Source organism: Micropterus salmoides, unplaced genomic scaffold (genome assembly GCF_014851395.1).
Source record: "Micropterus salmoides isolate LMB-PRFRI ecotype aquatic unplaced genomic scaffold, ASM1485139v1 Ms_hic_scaffold_3, whole genome shotgun sequence".
Classification (NCBI taxonomy): domain Eukaryota; kingdom Metazoa; phylum Chordata; class Actinopteri; order Centrarchiformes; family Centrarchidae; genus Micropterus; species Micropterus salmoides.
Window position 1 is genome coordinate 80,777 of NW_024042261.1, and position 19,256 is coordinate 100,032.

The window sequence follows — 19,256 nt, forward strand, 5'->3', positions numbered from 1 at the left end:
ACAGGAGTGTGTGTCTTCTTGGTTTTGCTGACGTTGAGCAGTAGGTTGTTCTCTAAGCACCACTCTATAAGATTCTCAATTTCCTTCAGAGATGAAGTTTCATCATAGTTTGAAATCCATCCGATGGTGGTGGTGTCGTCCGCAAACTTCACAACAGAGTTCCCTTCATGTCAGGGGATGCAGTCGTGGGTGTACAGCGTGAACAGGAGAGGGCTGAACACACAGCCCTGGGGGGCTCCGGTGAGTCTGCCAATCCAAACTGACTGGGGTCTGTTTGTGAGGAAGTCCAGTATCCAGCTGCAGAGTGTTGTGTTTAAGCCCAGAGTGCTGAGTTTGCTGATCAGTTTCATGGGGAGATTGTGTTGAAAGCTGAGCTGAAAACAGCTTTCTGATGTAGGTGTTGTTTTTCTCAAGGTGTGTGAGGGCTGAGTGGAGGGCAGTGGAGACGGCGTCCTCTGTGGATCTGTTGGTTCTGAAAGCAAACTGGTGAGGATCCAGGCTGGCTGGGATGTTGTTCTTTATGTGTTGAAGAACCAGTTTCTCAAAGTACTTCATCAGAATGGAGGTGAGAGCCACTGTGTGGTAGTCGTTCAGACTCGATTTTCTAGGTACAGGAATTATGGTGACAACAATTAGTATTTATTTGGTGTCCTGTCTCTGGTCCATCAACAAATATAAGTCTATATTAATTATCTTCTTAGCTGTTTTGATCTCCACCAACCTTTGAGAAAAATGTCTGTCTCTTCAGTGGCTAAATACTCCACTATGTTCACCAGCTAGTCTTTGTGTAACTCTGTGTAATCGTGTCTGCTGTTTGGTGCTCAGCAGTTGGAATAAAGTGGGTTTACTGATAAGGAGATTAATGAGAGCAGTAAGAGTGAACAAAACAGTTAAGTTAAACAAATCAATGAGCTGAAAGAGGCTAAAAACGCCCAACCTCTTTCACATTACACAGTCCATCCATCGTCAACCGCTTATCCTGTGTACAGAGTGGCGGGGGGGCTGGTGCCAGTCCCAGCTGACATCGGGCGAAAGGCGGGGTCACCCTGGACAGGTCGGCAGTCCATCGCAGGGCCACACATAGACAAAAAAACAGTCACACTCACAACTAAGGACAATTACCAATTAACCTAGCTTGCATGTCTTTGGACAGTGGGAGGAAGCTGGAGCACCCGGTGAGAACACACGTAGACTCCACAGAGAGAGGCCTGGAACAACCAAGGTTCAAACCCACGACCTTCTTGCTGTGAGGCGACAGTGCTAACCACTGCACACCGCCCCCATTACACAGTCATTTGATACATTTTCTCCCTTGTGTACTGTTTGCAAAACACACGGATTGTGATGCAAAACAAATTTCAGAGAAATCTGATGTGTAATCTCAGCTAATTCAATTAAATTCAGTGGGGCTTTATTGGCATGGGAAACGGACCTTTACAATGCCAAAGCAAGAGTGAGATAAAAAACATGTACATAAACAGAATAATTGGATTAGATTGATTCCAAGCAAGTTTCTATACTGTAGGGAGCTTTTTGTTTTGCTCTGATATGAATGGGAAGTGGTTTCTATAAGAAACCATGGCTGAATTAGCCTGCTCCAGGGGTTCCTAAAAGTTGGGTTTTTTTCACTGCCGTTTTGTGCTGTTATGCTTTGTGGTTGTGGCTGCAGCTCTAGGGGTGTGTGACAAAAAACTATTTTTGTCATATTTTACAGATTAACATCTTTTGAAGCAACATCTAGCATAATTGCAAAATAAAATTAAATGCAGGCATGACCATAATACCAGAGTAGCCTATTATTCACCATTAATAGAGGGAAAAAGGAACAACCCCAGGTTTCTTTTCAGCACTGTAGGCAGGCTGACAGAGAGTCACAGCTCTATTAGCCCATGTATTCCTATAGCCCCTCAGTAGTAACGACTTCATGAGCTTCTTTAATGATAAAATTCTAATTATTAGAGACAAAATCCATCATCTCCTGCCCTCAACCGCTACCAATTTATCTTTAAACTAAAGAACCTTAAAAATAGCTATAAAAACCTGATATATATTTAGACTGCTTTGCTCTCATCAATCTTCACCAACTAACTTCAATGATTTCTCATGGTCATGGTTCGGTTCAATGTTTCTACCTGCTAAAAGGAAGTTTTTCCTTGCCTGACTTGCAAAGTGCTTGTTCATGGTGGGAATTGTTGGGTCTCTGTTAATATTATTAGGAAGAGTACGTTTTTTTGTTTTGTTTTGTTTTTTTTAACACACACTTACTGTTTTATTTATTTATTTGAATTTTTAATATATTTGAATTTTTAATATATTTGAATTTTTAATATATTTGAATTTTTCTAACACACAAACACACAAACACACATACACTTTAATTACTTTATGCTTTAATTACTTGTCTAATGAAATGTATGGGGTTGATTGTTCTTAGGTAGTTTGTATGATGCTTTGGCAGTATTGTTGTTATACATCCATGCCAAAAAAGCTTATTTAAATTGAATTGAATTATATGGAAAGTGAACTGAGATAACTTATTTTACGACTTGCCACAATAAAAATAAGATAAAATAGAACTGAAATTGAATAACTTGTAGTAAATGGGCTTGTTCCTACAAGAAAGATACTGTCTATATAAGAATAAAGAGGAATATTTTTATAGTGATAGCAGCAAAGAATGGCAATAAGCAATGATGAAGAACAAGTAAGAAAACCAAAAGTGGGGGGTTGAATGGAGATGAAACAGAGCATTTCAGATGTTCATCTTTTCCTTCCTTCTCTCTCTCTCTCTCTCTCTCTCTCTCTCACACACACACACACACACACACACACACACACACACACACTCTCATGCCTCTCCCTTGTCCGCCCCAAGGCTAACACTTGGGAAAGCGTCAGTATGTCTAGTCTGTCTACTCATAACTATCTGTCACAGATAACGGCAGGGATAAGCACACACACACAAACTTGCTCTCCCACGCTCCCTCACAAACACGTCCCTGGACAGCTGGGCCATATCCAGACCAATCCAGTATATATGCATGCAGTACACACCCATACACACACACACACACACACACACACACACACACATATATACTCACAGAAAAAAAAACACTCATGTTTATCTTACACATTACAAGAAAGCCTTGATAAACAGCTTTCTTTAGACCTACAGAGTGGACGCAGTGGATACATTCATGTTTAAATAAAAAGAGAAACCTGAGCATTTTGACAACCCACAGAACAAAGTCACTTTGGGAAAAAATTAAGCAATAATTTACAACAGAGGAGATTTGATTTGGTCAATATGACCATGAATGAACAGAGCTAAGTCACAATGTGAAAAATGGTGTGTGTGTGTGTGTGTAGTATATTATTGAGTGAGTACATGATGGCCTATTTTAGTACATAGTATAGTACAGTGACTGTGACAGTAAAGTGCCAATTATGTTCATTTCGCAGCTTGTCATGACATTGCTTGCTCTGAAACAGGCAGGGCAGCCGACCAGAGACGTGTCAATACAAATTGGGTCCTGCGCAACGTGGGTATAAAACATGCTTGGGGCTTCACAAAAGCCTCACATGAAGCTGGAGTATTGATGTGCTTCTGACACACACAGACACGTGTACACATAAACACACACAGATATCACCAAAACCCCATAAACCCTTCCTCTACAGTATGTTTTTTACACCTCTCTGACTCACTAATTGCATTTACATCCACCATTTTCAATTTGTGCATTAAAAAAGAGTGAAAATTAGTATTGCAAAAATGTTTTTATGCTTAGCTGAAGAGTCACGTAAGAGTCACAAAGTCACATGAAACATGTGACTTTTATATTTCATAACACATCACAGATAAAAAGTACCCAGTTCACTTTTTCAGTGTGGCTTAAGTCATGGCAATGACAGCCAATCAGTTCACCGCTTTAGTCCAGACTTTAGTGTCTCAGCAAATATTACAACGTAGATTTATTTATCATTTTACAACAAGGGGTTGTTTAAAGAGATTAAGTTGTAGTAGTTCCCTTGCTACTCCTTCGATGGATTGCATTTGGTACAAACTTTCATGTCTCCATCAGAATGAACTGTAACAACTTTGGTAATCATTGGCCTTTCATCTAGTGCCATCATTGTTTCAAAATGTCAGTTTGCCCAATGCCTGCAAAACTAAGGCCCCATCCACACTACTCCGTTTTAGTTTACAAACGGAGAATTAAAACAAATACCATCTCCATCCACAGTAGCGTTTTAGCTGCATTTTGGAGATGATCTCCATCTACATTAAAACAACGCACGTCTAGTGGCCGTTCACGTACTCTGGGCATGCGCATGCTGGTGTAAACATGAAGCAGATGGTCTATTCCGTAGTTACAGAAGAATTTGCGAAAGAATAAAGAAATGCAGATAAATAACCACACCAAATTTTATTTTGCATGGACCAAATACGAGCTGGGACTCTTACTGAATGTGACATGGGAATTAAAAGCGGCTGTGACGGAAACTTCTCCATTTTAGGTCTTCGTTTTTGCCATTTTAGTCTGGATGGGAGGTGCAAACGTAACATAAGATCTCCGTTTTAAAACAAAAACGCAGTAGTGTGGACGGGGCCTAATAATGTCCCATCAGCCTCAGCTGTACTTCAGTGCTAATTATAAAATGTCATTAGCATTGTCATAGTAATCACATTAGCATGCGGATGTCAGCATTTTTCTGAATGCACAGCTGTCCCTAAGATTCAGCGTGACAGTCCTTGACATTTCCTAAAAATGTGGTATTAAACAAACTCTAAGGTAATATATTATATTATATAATATTTATGCTGAAAACTCCTGTTGTGATTATATCTCTGCATCAGAGAAATAATCACAACTGGAGTAGATTTACACAACTATGTAAATCCTTAGTTGGGGACCCCCCTAAAGAAAACAGGGAGAAGATGAGGAAGGTTTGGGTTTGGCTAGATAGCCATCTAACGTTAGCTGTGCCTTTTGTTGTTCAACATGTTGAACTTTTCATAAAGCCGATGTGCTTCTCAGTCACTTTTCGTCAACCGAGCAATCACAGCCTAGATGGGGAGTGACATTAAAAAAAAGGTTTGACTTCCTACAGCAAATCTTTAAATGTTGAACAACATGATTTACAACATGATTAAGTTAGTACTTAGTATTTGTTTGTACAAGGATTCAATAAATAAAAATAACCCATAGAAATGAAACAGCGGTAACTGGATTTAAAATTCAACCATTGGTAAAATAGTACAATATTACATTATAATGAATACAGTACAGTAGTGTATTTCTTCTTATGTTCTTTTAATTTTGTTTGAGCTGAGAAATACACATTTTCAAAATGTCAGTATTTTGTGCATTTTCCTTGATTATCAAGCAAGTAGACTCATAGTACCATTTGCTCCATTATATCGCAATCGCAATATTGGCCACAATAATGGCAGTATAACTTTTTCTCAAAATCGTGCAACCCCAGTAACATCCCTATTAGAGATCAACAAACAAATGAAGGACCAAACACAGAGCCAAGCCTGCTAAAATAACTGCATCTCCTAAGCACCCAATAAACGTATAAACGATTAAATGAACCTGAATGCTGTACAGATTCCACTTGCCACAGTGCCACACCTGTGCAAACCAGGCTGATGCCAGCAGTGCTCATTGGGCAGCATCCACCCATCAGTTCCAGGCATTTCTCTGGCACTCATCTGTAGAGTGACTTACAGCGAGTGCAGCAGCAACAGCAGACTAAGCCTCAGCTATTTGGCTGCCATCAGCCACCTTCATGTTAATTTGCTGTTAAAATCAAGCAGCAAATTGGTTTTGGAGACAAGAACCTTGTTTACAAGTGTGACAGTTTAACCTTTATGCCGACTAGTTTAAATGAGCAACAAATCCACCACTTACATAAATTCACACTGTCACACTGTTGTACCACGTTATTGGGCCTTGGTCCTTCCAATCCCACAAATGTATGTGCATAAAAACACACTCATGGAGCATGTGCAGAAACATACACACAAATATATATATTGTAATTATAATTGAAAAACATATTTAATGATTTTTGCAATGGTCTATACCAAACAAATATGTTATATTTGTCTCTAGAATATGATGTGTAGGCCAGGACAGCATGTCAATATTTAATTTAAAATGTTTTTTGGACACAGATTTTGCTTTTAACAAATATTGCACCTCCTGCAAAAATGTCTGTTGGCCATATTGTGATACTCTCTCATCCCAGAACAGTGAAGCTGGACCTGGACGCAGACAGACTTTCCTCTGGGTAAACTGGCTGACTGGTTCATCTCTCTCTCTCTCTCACATACATACACACAAACATATAAATATACAGAATAAACACACAGTGTATGTGTGCATTTGGCATGGATAACATCATCTGTTACTAGACCCTGAATTAAGATAAAAGAAGCCTAGGAGAGGTCTGTCTCTCACCAGTAGCTTAGCTCCAGTGCTCAAGATTATTAAGCTGCAGGCATTTGGACAACAGTAGTGAGTCAGCATTATCAGGAACATGGATGGACATTTGGAACAAAACAAATAAAATATAATGTTTCTGGCAAAGTTGCCCCTCTACATTACCTCAAAATGCTGCTTGTCTCACCCAGTCTCCAGGCAGCCTTTCTTTCCATTACTTTTTATGAGTTTCATCTAATACAAAAACATTTTAATTATTAATGATGTCCGTATTGATGTTGACATCAAGCCAACTGTCATGCTCACCCGTTATCTCAGTTTCAATTTAAATCACAGGATGCGTGACATGAGACTGAGACTCCATGAATTTCCAAAAGCAAGAAGGTGACAAAATTAATTATACTCAGTAAATTAGAGGTAATTAACCATCATCAATAAAACTCTGCTTAAATATCTGTTGTCATAGACTGTGAGATATTGTCCTTTAGATCCTGAAGGCCCTGCAAAATGTGGGAGGAGCTGCGAGTTCTGGAAGTACTTTTCTCCACTCTAAAAAAACATGTCATGTCATGTCAATTCAGAGAAATCATGTTTTTTCTGATGGCTCTGGACACTAAGCTATCCACGGCTTCTGTTGCAATAGAAAGCCAAAGTAAAACTAGATCTTACTGTTCTGTTCCAAAATTAAGAAAACCCCATTCACTTTTGGAATAACAAAGTTACCTCAAATACCTGCTTCTAGACCTCTTGCGGGTTGGTGGGTTGCTGTCCACATGTCTGACTTCCAATAGGTCTAGTGTTGTTTACTGATAAATACAATTGAACAACCCATTTTGTAGATATGTAGCTACATTCATAAAAAAAAAGTGAAAAATGAATGGTGACAAGCATGGGTGCCAGCAGAGATTACAGCTAAAAAGATGTAAAGATCACATTGGCGAGATCCTTGTTGGATATCTTGGACAACAAAGTTATGATGAAGTAAATATGCATACTGCCTAATAAATGACTTAACCATTTCACTTTGTTAAGTGAAGCAACAGCAAGCGCTAAAGTAGATACAAATTCTGAATATATATAATAAACCACAGAGTTAAAAAGGATCCCTCAATGAAACATTGCACTAAGTCACAGAGGCTAGAAGATCGCCTCTGCATAAAAGGTGTCCGTCAGAAACAAAACATGTTTACTCAATCCATCCCTAATTGACATAGAATCTGAATAACAACTGATTCAAACTGCTGATTACAAGCAAAGCATAAAGTAAAAAAGCATACTCATTAGCTTCTTGTCAGTGTTAGTGGCAAATGCAAAATATTTACTAGCTCGGGGAAGTTTATCTTTTGAATTTCAATGTAAACAAACTAGTACAAAGAACCAGAATGTTTTTGAGAATTAGTAGTTGAGTTGAGGTAATGAGTGTCTACAACCGGGATGCCCAAGGTGGCAACTACACAGAGATAGAAGGATTCACATATGTATTTCAGGATTTATATATTAGTCTTACCACAATATATTTTCACATATTTTCAAATGACACCATCGAATCTATGAATCGCAGCATCTAAAATCTAAATAGAAGATCTTGCAAATGAAAATTGTACCTAATTGTGGTACAATACATGTAATTGGCCTAATACTACTAAGATGTTAGGGATTGCTTCCACAAAATAAAAAATAAATACACATATTCTCAAAACATAACACAGTATATTTTCATAAGCATAGTTGGACAGTCTATTTTGTCACTCTTGACACATGCCAACCGTTTCCTTTTGATTCCAGCCTCTGCACTAAGCTGTGCTGTTGTGGAAATGAAAGTTATTAATCTTCTCATCTGACTCTAGGTGAAAAAAACAAACCAGCATGTTTCCCAAAGTGTCTGAACGTTCCTTTAAATTCCGCTCCTATCTGCGGCCATGCTGCAACAGAAACGGTTGTAGGACTGTAACAGTACAATTATGCTATAACTACTCTGCATGGGATTCCTCATCATGGTAATAGTGATTGACCAGTGCTTCATTGCAACTCAGTCACAAAAGCAGATTTATATCAGTATCATTATTTCAGAGACTTTCCAGCCCTAGAACACAAACACACAAGAAGTGAAAGCATTCAGAGATAAAGGTCAGTGATCACATACACACAAACACACAGCCCACCTCCCTCCCACTCATCATAACTGTCAAAGTGTGACAGGCCATGACATAACAGTACTGACAGGACTCACAGAGATGTTTTGGTGCTGGAAAGGCAGGATGGAACAAACAAATTGCAGCTGGCCGAGCCGCCCACACACATGAATGTGTATACACACCTACAAAAAGAAACACAGAGGAAATAGCTAATGAGGAAAGATGCTAAAGGTACTGTGTCGCTTTGGTAAACTGGTTTTAGGCTTGTGCTATACATTGTTCTTCTTCTTCTTCTTGTACTATAGGCTTGTACTTCTTAGTTATTAATGCCCTCTACCTGGCAGCTGTTTTCAGTGAAAGACGCTCTCATAAAGCCTCTGTGCACTACTTCACCAGCACCAACCGGCAGACCTGTCAGATTTAGCACTTCAGTTAGAGCAATTCCTATATTGCGCTGTGATTGGCCAGGTTGTGTATTCGGAGGGTAGCTTAGGCCCCATCCACACTACTGTGTTTTAGTTTACAAACGGAGAATTAAAACGAATACGATCTCTGGAGTTGATCTCTGTTTACATCAAAACGACTGAAAATGCACACCTATTCAAGTATATCCAGCAGCAGCCCGCAGATCTGACGGAAGGTTTGGCCCAGAAAACACCGCACACAAAACGTGATGACGTTAATCTTGGCTCACGTACAGTATAGATCCTAATGCAAACCGTTTTATTCTTTAGAGGCCAACAACGGAACACAACGGTGTAGATTTAGAATATCGGCAGTTTTATGAAAAATGTGTTCAGTTTTCGGACGTTTTTGAAGCTGAAAAACTCTCCAAGTGCCGACAGGGAGTAGCAGTACTAGTATTAGTACATACGACTATACCTGGTTTGGTACCTGTTACATCAACAGATAGGGTTTGTTCCATATAGACTGTATATAAAAAGGTTTTGTGTGGCCTGGGGTCGAGTCAAATTCTTATGCCAGTCCTTCCTTGCCGACGGGTGTCAATATTATATAGCTGCAGTAACGTTACCGGAGGCTGCACAGCAACACAATGGAGGTTAACCCTATCTGCTAGTGCCACTGTGGGGTTAACCGGTCGACATGCACACAATCAATAACTTTACGCACACACCCTGTGATGGTTAGGGTAATACTTTGGGGGGGCTGTCAGGAATAGTTATTCAATCATTCAATTCTCAGTAATGTTGTAAAGTTTTAAACTAAATCAAGATACATCTGACATCCACGGCAAATTTAGTTGAAAAAGTTTATTAGAAGTTGTCTGTTCAGTTTCTCTGGTGAGTACATTTTGTTTTAAGCCTGTTCTTCGCTAGACAAAATTTTCATCCCGGTAAAAATTACAGTTAATGTGAATTAAAGATGAATCTTACTAACCAAACACGGAGCCGTTGGCTCTACCGTCTCGTCCAAATATGGTCACGTCAGGTGCCCCTGGTTGCAAAAAATCAATATTGTGGCGGCCTAACAGCCAAACTCAAGGCTTCAGAACGGCAGTCCAGAAACCAACGGGTGACGTCACAATGACTACGTCCACTTCTTATATACAGTCTATCTCTGGATATGTAGATGGGAAACGGTTTGCTAACACCTTTGCCATTGCCTTTGCTTTTTTGATGTTTGCCTGTGTTAGCAAAGATAGTGACTAGAGCAAAATAAGCCAGAGGTTTCACAGACAGAGGTTTAGCCACTAGCTACAAATCTTGAGAACACACTCGGACATTTGTAACATTACTGTAAGTGCTCTTGTGTCGGTTGCTGTCTAGCTTTGTTGGCTAACTTGTTGGCCACCCAAGTTTCAAGCACAGTGTGTGTGTGTGTGTGTGTGTGTGTGTGTGTGTGTGTGTGTGTGTGTGTGTGTGTGTGTGATCCGCAGCTGAAAATAATCCCCAACAAATGCACTCTTTCCTCCTGTTTGAGAAAGTACAGTGGTCAGCTGTTTTGGGAATGACTGACTTTTTATAAATTAAACTATATGTTTGTGACATGTTTTTAAAAATTCACATCTTCAGACAAACCAACAAGCTTGAACCTGATAGCCATAGAAAGAGTGGGCCGGTCAGACCCGTGAGCAAAGAGTATCAGTCGCAGATCTTTTCTCTGCTGTTACATGTCTGGTCTTTTTCTGGAAGAGGAGATTGTTTTTAATAAAAGTCTTAATGTTAAATTAAATGTAATAACTCTGTAAAAATAATAATTGAAACAGTAAAAAGTTTCAACTTAATGAATGAAATTTGGTTTTGACGGTCATCAGTTGTCTGCCGAAGCACACAAGCTGGCAGAATGGTAACCTTGTGTGAGGTCAGAAAACCAGGTTTCAGCCTGAATTCTGAACTGAATTACTGAAGAAGATGAAGGTGTAGTGTCAAGAGGAGGAGGACTTGTCTACTCGCTCCTCTGGAGGTTTGAACACTATGATGTGGAAACAACTGGAGACTGTCTGACCAAACTGGAGCAGGAGGGCAAGAGACATAGACAGACAGGCACAGAGAGAGAGAGAGTCCACCCTGCACTCTGTCATTTACAGATGTGGAATGTGGCAGTCTGTTGGCCTTGAGCACTAATTACAGACCATCTCCTTCTCTCTCTCTCTCTCTGTCAAGGCCAGTCAACCAGAACCAGACTGCACCCAGAAGCTCCAGTCCCCAGACACAGAAAACAGGCGGTACCCATGATTCTCTCTCACACACACACACACACACACACACACAGTGATGTTGGCGCTCCAGCTGCTGCATTTGAAGCTGTCTGTACTGATTATGATCCATTCACACAAAACCACTAACTCATTCATTTAATTAAGTTGCTGAGCTTGTTAACTTGACAAGGAAATAAAATGAAAACAAGCAGTCAGGGAGAGTTCCTTACAAAGTAACGCTACAACACTACACAGAACTGACATTTAACAGCCATCACTAAATTGACATCAATATCTACAACAACTTGTTATCAGTTGAGATTATTCTGTCACACACACTGTTCCCGAGATCAAGAATGAGAAAGAATCAGCCGCTAATATTCCCCACAAATGGTCCAGGATGCCATAGAGCATGAAGGAAAAGCCTGAACAAAACCAGGATGAAGGCATGAAAGATTTAAAAAGAAATGGAAAAAAAAACAATTATCAAAGCAGAAACGGAAGACAGATAGAGGGCTTTGTGAAGAAGTCGTATGTGTTGTCTGTCTAATTGTGTTTCTAGCCCATTTGGATTTTGTTGCAGCAGCCAGTTTCCACATCTAGCAACACAGAGCTTTCAGCTATTAGCATTCATCTGGAGTTGTGTTTCTGGTCACAACTGTTGGTCCAACATTCACTCTCTTTTTAGCTCAGGTTGGAGTCCAACATTATTAAACTCAGAATAACTCAGAATAACAGCAACCACTGACACACAGAAAACCCATTGGTCAACAGTCCAGTCCAGAAGACTGTAGTCCTACTGTATCCAGACAAATAAATCAGAAAAATAAAATATCATGGACTGATGTACTAACTGTGCCAATTTAACGACCAATAGACTTGAACCTGCAGGGGAACTTCTGTCTCCCCTCCTGACAGTGAGAATAATTACACAACACTGTGGACACGTGCTAATGACGTATAGGCTCAGCCATACTACCCCATCAGCTCTGGCAAACAAATCATTGCTGGTTGGCATAAAACACCAGCGTGGGAACGTTGCCACAGACAACTGATTTAAAATCTCAGCTTTACTGTGAATCCTGAGAAATATAATGTACCTAGCGGTGAAAACCCTCACCAGAATTGTGAGAACTCATTTGGCAAGGGCTTCAATGTAAAGTCTTAGCGTTCAACCCTGCCATGGTTTTTTTTGTTGTCATCTATCTGAGGCAGCCTATAAGAGGCATCAGGATTCCAGTTTAAGTAGAGAGTTCAAAACTAATGTGCTGTCAAAATGAAGTTTAATTTCAACACACTGAGCAGAAATCAAATTTCCATTTCCATTAGAAAACTGTTCAGTGTGGAAGAAGAACTGCAGCTGGGAGGGTAGACGGTATACATACTACTGTGATAGCTGACATATGACGCCCATAGGGTACTACATGATGACATACTATTGTCTGTCCTGTAGCTATCTGTCACAATATTCTGTCATTCCCTTGTCTTCTGCTCTCTGCTCCCCCTCCATCCTCATAGTATCATTGCTCCAGGTGTGTGTTGCTCCCCTAATGCCAAGAACAGCATATGTGCAAACACACACACTTATACACACATTTATATACTCGTATACGTAGGGCTGGGCAATAAAACAATAATGATTAGCACTTCATTTTTCTGTTAACACATTTATTTTCTTGAGGAAAAAAGACTGAAAAAAAGATTTTACTTACTTATTTTTACTCATGCATATTTGTTTTGAATGTTCTACCTCAGATTTATTAAGTGATCCACTGTTTGGCATCAAGCGTTTGTCATGTTCTGACCATAAAGATAAATTTAAACACATTTACGTTTCTCTCACTAAAGAAAGTGTGTAAGTAGCTGAATAGAAGCAGATGGAGAAGACAACCAAATCGTCATAAAACATACAGCTTTAGCTAGACTAAAGCCTATACTGGAAATGTGTGTATGTGTATGGGCCATAGCTACCACCGCCGCAGAATGAACAACTGTATGACTAGCAGCCCAACCCGCTGCCAGAGCCATAGTACCCCCGCGGTGCTATGGATGGTGCCCAGAGGTGCCAACTTAAGTGTTTATTTATGTATTTATTCATTTGCATTTATTTATTTTATTTATAATTTTTTTTTTTTGGGTCAGCCTTCCTTCACTCCTCTGTCCTTTCTCTATTTGTCATAAATCCATACACACTCATACGCACACACAAGTGTGCCCTAACCACAATAACTGCCTTGCATATTATTATTCTTACATTTTTTTTATTATGTATAATTTTTATTTTGTTTTTATTTTTTGTGTGTTTCATCTACTTAACATGTTATGGTATATGCTTGTAAACCACTCCCATCATCTAATTCTGTGTATTGAATATCACTACCTCTGTCTGTGTTTTTGTACTATCCCTTCGCACTAATGAAAGAAAATGTCTGTATGTGCACGCATTTGTGTGCATGTTAACACAAGTCTGGCAAACATCAGAAACCAGAGCTCTGTCTAAATCCTAATTGTCACTTTACCTGCATGTAAAGACAGGCTGCAAGTTGTAATAAGCTGAAATAATAGTGTGGCCGACAAGACAAACACACACTTGTAACGTATCATCACAGGCAGGTGACTGAGCACACTAGTCGCATTCTTTGAATTTGGACATTTTGGTGTCAATATTTTTCTTATTGACAACGAATCCCATCAAAAGGATGTTCATTAATTTTCCGTGTTAAGGGAATTAACTATTTTGAATCTGTAGCTAGAGCAGCTACAGACTATTTCTCCTTAAAAGAAGTTACATCACAGAAACACTTTGCTACATAACACTAGCAAGCGCTACAAGTTACTCAGACAAACATTCAGTGTTTAGTATTATTATAAACAAATTCACTCATTATTTTGTGATGTCAATTATTACACAAACAAAATAAAATAAATTCCCAAAGTATTGCAATTTAACCTGCTATTTATTGGAAAAAAACAGCTCACCAGAGATAACGTCAAATTATTTTGCATATAGCTACATGATCCGAGTGCTACAAGGAAATAACATTAGAGGCTTTGCTACATGGCCCGGCTTTTAATTCCTTTCTCACAAAACTGAAATACTGTTTATTCAACCAGTATGAATATTGCTTGTATAAAAATTATTTTATCAAATCATTCATTAGATCTAGCTCCGACAGACGGCTTAGGCATTTTTATTTTGTAGGCAGCAAGGTAACGAAAACAAGCATAACCAACAACACAGAGCAGGATGCAGAGAAACGTGGCAGAAGTTGGCAGACAGAGAGCAATGGACGTCACATGACATGAAAAGTTGTTTTGATTCTTTTGATTGGCGGACCCTTACAGACTTAAGGAATATAAATAATCAAGAAATGGACACATTCGGATTTAACTAGCGCTTCAAAGGCAGGGAGTCAGCACTTTTTTTTCTCTTTTCATCTCTTGTTTACCATGCCGGTAAATCTGCATGAATTATACGTTGGGGCTCGTTGTTTATGTAAAATGTACTCAACGACTGAATTATGAAGAATCTAACTTATCTAACGATGTGTAGCATGTCCATACTGACAAACGTTTAAACTTAATATTTGTACACTAAATATTTGTAGTCACAATCTAAGATGCTCAGTAAAGTGTGCGACCTGTCGAGTTTGAAGAGGTTTTATACATCCAAAGAACTTCTATAAAAAGCAGGCCAGGCGTTTAATCGAGACGTGCATTTATCTGTCAAAATGTGTACTCACACCTTGCCAGTAATCGGGGTAGGGGTCTATTTAGGACTCAGATTTTAATCGTAGTTTTACGGTATAGAGTTGGTACTCCCTAACACTGATCATTTCCTAAAACAGCTGGTCGCCGTAGTTTTTAGCAAACTTAACTTAAACAGGAAGGAAATAGTGGCGGATGGATTCACATGTGGTGCCCTAGTGAGTATTTGGGGCAGCAGGATGGTGTATGTGCGACTGAGTCTCAATAAACTACAGTGTGTGTGTTCGTGGTGATGACGAGCATGTCGCTCAGTGCAGCAGTGAGGCTCACTGGTGTTTTTAGTAGTGTCTGCTCCTAAGCTCCTAAAATTTTTGACAGTGGATGTAAATGGGGGCAGTGCAGCGGTGCAGTGGTTAGCACTGTCGCCTCACAGCAAGAAGGTTCCCTGGCCTTTCTGTGTGGAGCTTGCATGTTCTCCCTGTGTCTGCATGGGTTCCTCCCACCGACATGCGGACTAGGTTGATTAGTGACCCTAAATTGTCCTTACTGGTCCAAACTGGTTGTTTGTCTATGCGACCTGTCCAGGGTGTACCCCACCTTTCACCCGATGTCAGCTGGGATTGGCTCCAGCCCCCCGCGACCCTGTACGCAGGATAAGCGGTTGGCGATGGATGGATGGATGGATGGATGGATGGATGTGAACTGTCACAGTTTCCATGTGCGTAGCAGGGTTTTTTGTTGTGGAAATACGCTTACTTTCTTTCTGAGAGTAAGCTGAGAAGATCAATATCAATCTCATGTGCATATTAAGTACGGAACTGGAGTCAAGAGGCAGTTAGCCTAGCTTAGCATAAAGACCAAAAGCAGACAAAGATTTTGCTTTTTGTTTTTTACTGATTTTACAAAAAACTGTAAAAGAAGAATATGAGTTTTGACTGATTTTCACCAAAATGTTGTTGTCCTGCTGGCAGCAGGGGAGACTGGCAGTACAGAAACCAGAGTCCTCTTGTGACAATGACTGCTTAGAAAATACAAAATAAAATCTGCTGTCTCACAGAAAACAAGTTATGTATCGGGTCTGTTTATCATACACAAGGATTGGATAATTAGCAAGAGGAGAAACTACAACAGAGTCTGTAGTGAAACAACAGAACAGCACCAGGTCTGACTGTAGCTACTGTAGCATCACCAATTAAACCTCGTTAGAGAGACAGTAGGAATACTTAGTGTCTCTCTCCCTCCTATACAACGCAACAATGCTTGTTCAGAGCCTGAGCCCATGGAGCAGCTGTCAAGGCAAATTAGTGTAGGAAAAAACACTGGAGAGAAGTCTCCCTCCTCTTCCTCCTTCTCCTCTGTCCTCCCCCCATCCTTTTCCCCTCTCTCCTCATTCATCGAGAGACTGAGCCACATCAACACACATACACACACACACACACACACACACACACACACACCAGAATACAAATCATGTAAGAGCATGTACACCATTTAGGATACACTGATGAATGTTCAGTGTGAGCCGTCATTCAAACTAGACAGCTTCACTATTAGTGTGCATTTGTGTGTGTGCACCATTAGCACTATAGATACACACACAACCGTGACAACAGATCCATTAGCAAAGGAAATGCTCATAAAACATAGCCAATGCAGGCCATGGAGGTTACAGTTCTAGTTCACCAAGGATACAAGCTGCGTTTTCCTCCACAGTGTCCATATAATACACACACACACACACACACACACACACACACACACACACTCTTAAGGACAGATTTACGCTAATACCTTCACCATTGGCATAACCAGGCAGGTATGCACTGTCCTCATGTTCATTTAGCTACTATGTTCTAATGTAAGCAAGATTCATCCCTCAGCCTGGGTAACCTCCACTCCCCACTCCAACCCTCCTCTCCTCCCCAGCATTATCAAACTCACTTATTACCAGGATCACTTTATGGCTGCTGAGATAACAGGGACCAGTGGTTCATTAACAGCACTAAAACAGAGGCTCCATTATCAGCCAGGAAGAAGTCCCTTGAGAAAGCATTACTCTGTGGTAGGGGATAAAGACTATAAAAGGCACAAAAAATACCAAGTAAGTTCCACAGGGTTGCAATAAACTTACTAGGCTATTCTGTACTACGGATAAACTAAACTAACTAGTAATGATGATTTTTTGACAGCCAAACAATTGGACTCCAGCTGCTTTCAATGAATTACCAAGGAGCAATGAGAACCCACAGGGGGGTCGTTGCTTCAGCATCATTTCCTCCCTAGACAATTAGGGCGATGGGAGGTCGCTACCTGAGCTTGACCATAGTCAGTAAGGATATCAGTGTAACACTAACAACTACTTTAGACTGACTGCAACACTGTCAAATTGAGGGACACTAACTGCATTCCTAAAATTAGTCTATGGTTGGAAGTACAGGAAACAAAATATATGGTAGTGGAGGAACTGTTGAGAAAAAGCCAGATGTTGTTTGTTTCTTGTTCATTTTTTGTTGTTGTTGGTGTTTTGTCTACAAATAATTTCCCCATCAATTGTTTGGTCTCAGAAAATAATTTAAAAAAAAATGCCCATCCCAGATATGATATGAAGCTGGGAAGTGAATTATTGGCATTCTTGTATGAGAAAATATTCAAACAACTAATCATTACCAAAATGTTTGCTGATAAATTTTCAATCAAAACAATTAATCAAAAACATTTCAAATAATAGCAGATTAGGAATACTAATGTGAAGAAATATATCAATAATTATTTCGTTTTTATAATAAAATAGACAATAGTTGGACAGAAATGTCATAACAACATAGCCTGTAGAAACTTAGGCTGTGAATTTACTGGTCTGACGTAGTCCATAAGTGAATGTAGCCTACTGCTGCCAATAATTTAGTGAATTAACACTAAAGGCGGACCTGATAGCAGTATGCTGGATGACATTACACGGGACATCGCAGAACTCACTGCCACAGCCGCGCTTCAGCCCTCCGTGATGTTACCTGGATGACAGCTGTGACGGACGGTGAGAACCAGCGCAGCGGGGAAGCTGCGGCCGGGCGGGTCCCGGTGTTCGGACGGGGTCCCGGTGCCTCTCTGCCTCCGCGGACTCAGTCCTCCTCTCCTGACCTTCCTGTTGCAGTGTCTCTTCCAGCTCCAGTCTACCTCCTTGCAGCTGCAGCAGACGCCACAGTAAATCCAGCTGCACCGAGGGGGCGGGGGGACGCTGTCTGTTGACACACGGATGTTTGTTTTGTGCGCAGCGGCAGCGCGGATGCAGCTCACAGTCCCTCCCTCTCCCCCTGTACGTGTGCCTGTGACGCTGAGCCGTGCCGTGCCGTGCCAGAGCTGACAGGAGCCCGACAGTATGACGAGTGGACAACAACACAAAGATAAAAACACGCCCAGCTGGCCAGCCACGCTCCAGCAGGACCCGCCTCCTACCGTAATACTCCGAAGAGCCAGCCGGGTTAGGGAAAAGCCTCAATCTGACAGTTCAACACCGGTTTATGGGAATTTGGTCTGCTGCTAACATATTTTGTGACAGTAAGACTGTTACCACAATTCCAATTTCCAGAGTCAACTAGCAATGTCTTTACAGATGACTATCCTGCCACTGCCTCAACATAAAAGCGTAATCCTCAAACACTCTTTGCCCTGCAAATATTTCACCTGGTGTTACTTACTGTAGATCAGGGTGTGTCTCCATTACTTACCCTAAAAAAGGGGCACAGAGAACATGAGAGTCCAAGGTGAGTTAAGCTCTCACATTGACTTTGTTGCACTATCCATTTTTATAAAACCCTGCTGTGCTGATTGTGACGCCACCAGGGGTGTAACATCCATTATAAAAGTGACACTGGAGCAGAGGGGTGCAGGTAAATTACCATATTCCTAGCTACAACACATTATGGTTAAAATGACTATCATGCTTTGTTGAATCATTCTACATCAGAAAAAGCTTCTTTCTCATTGCATGTTTTACCCAGAACCCTACTGGACCTCACATGCCGTGATTACGTCGATTATACAGTGAAGAACAGGACTGGTAAATACATGGCACATTATTTATGGCTCTATCAACAGATAATGATACATTTGGAACTTCAATCAAACATATAAGACATTTATCAAAATATGAAAAGACGCCACACACCGTCAATAGTTTGATCAGGATCACTGTAAATGAATGTGTAAGATTTTTTTATGTTCAAGTCCTGAGTCTAGCACTCTTTATCATGAGAAGTACATTATGAAATACCATCTCACAGTATCTCAAAATACATG

The 19,256-nt window shown here is 40.3% G+C and overlaps 1 protein-coding gene across 2 annotated transcripts in view; it reads right to left on the reverse strand.

The window, feature by feature from the left end:
• The window catches only part of dok4 (docking protein 4), an 88,509-nt gene extending 69,951 nt beyond the window's left edge, over positions 1-18,558 (reverse strand). The window contains exons 1-2 of one of the 2 annotated variants that reach the window (XM_038693614.1): positions 17,972-18,558; positions 8,689-8,775 (exon numbers count right to left, since the gene is read on the reverse strand). The gene's annotated coding sequence lies outside the window, so the exon portion shown is untranslated. The remainder of the gene's footprint in view (positions 1-8,688; positions 8,776-17,971) is intronic. The other variant, XM_038693613.1, reaches the window with a different exon arrangement.
• Positions 18,559-19,256: the final 698 nt, after the last annotated feature.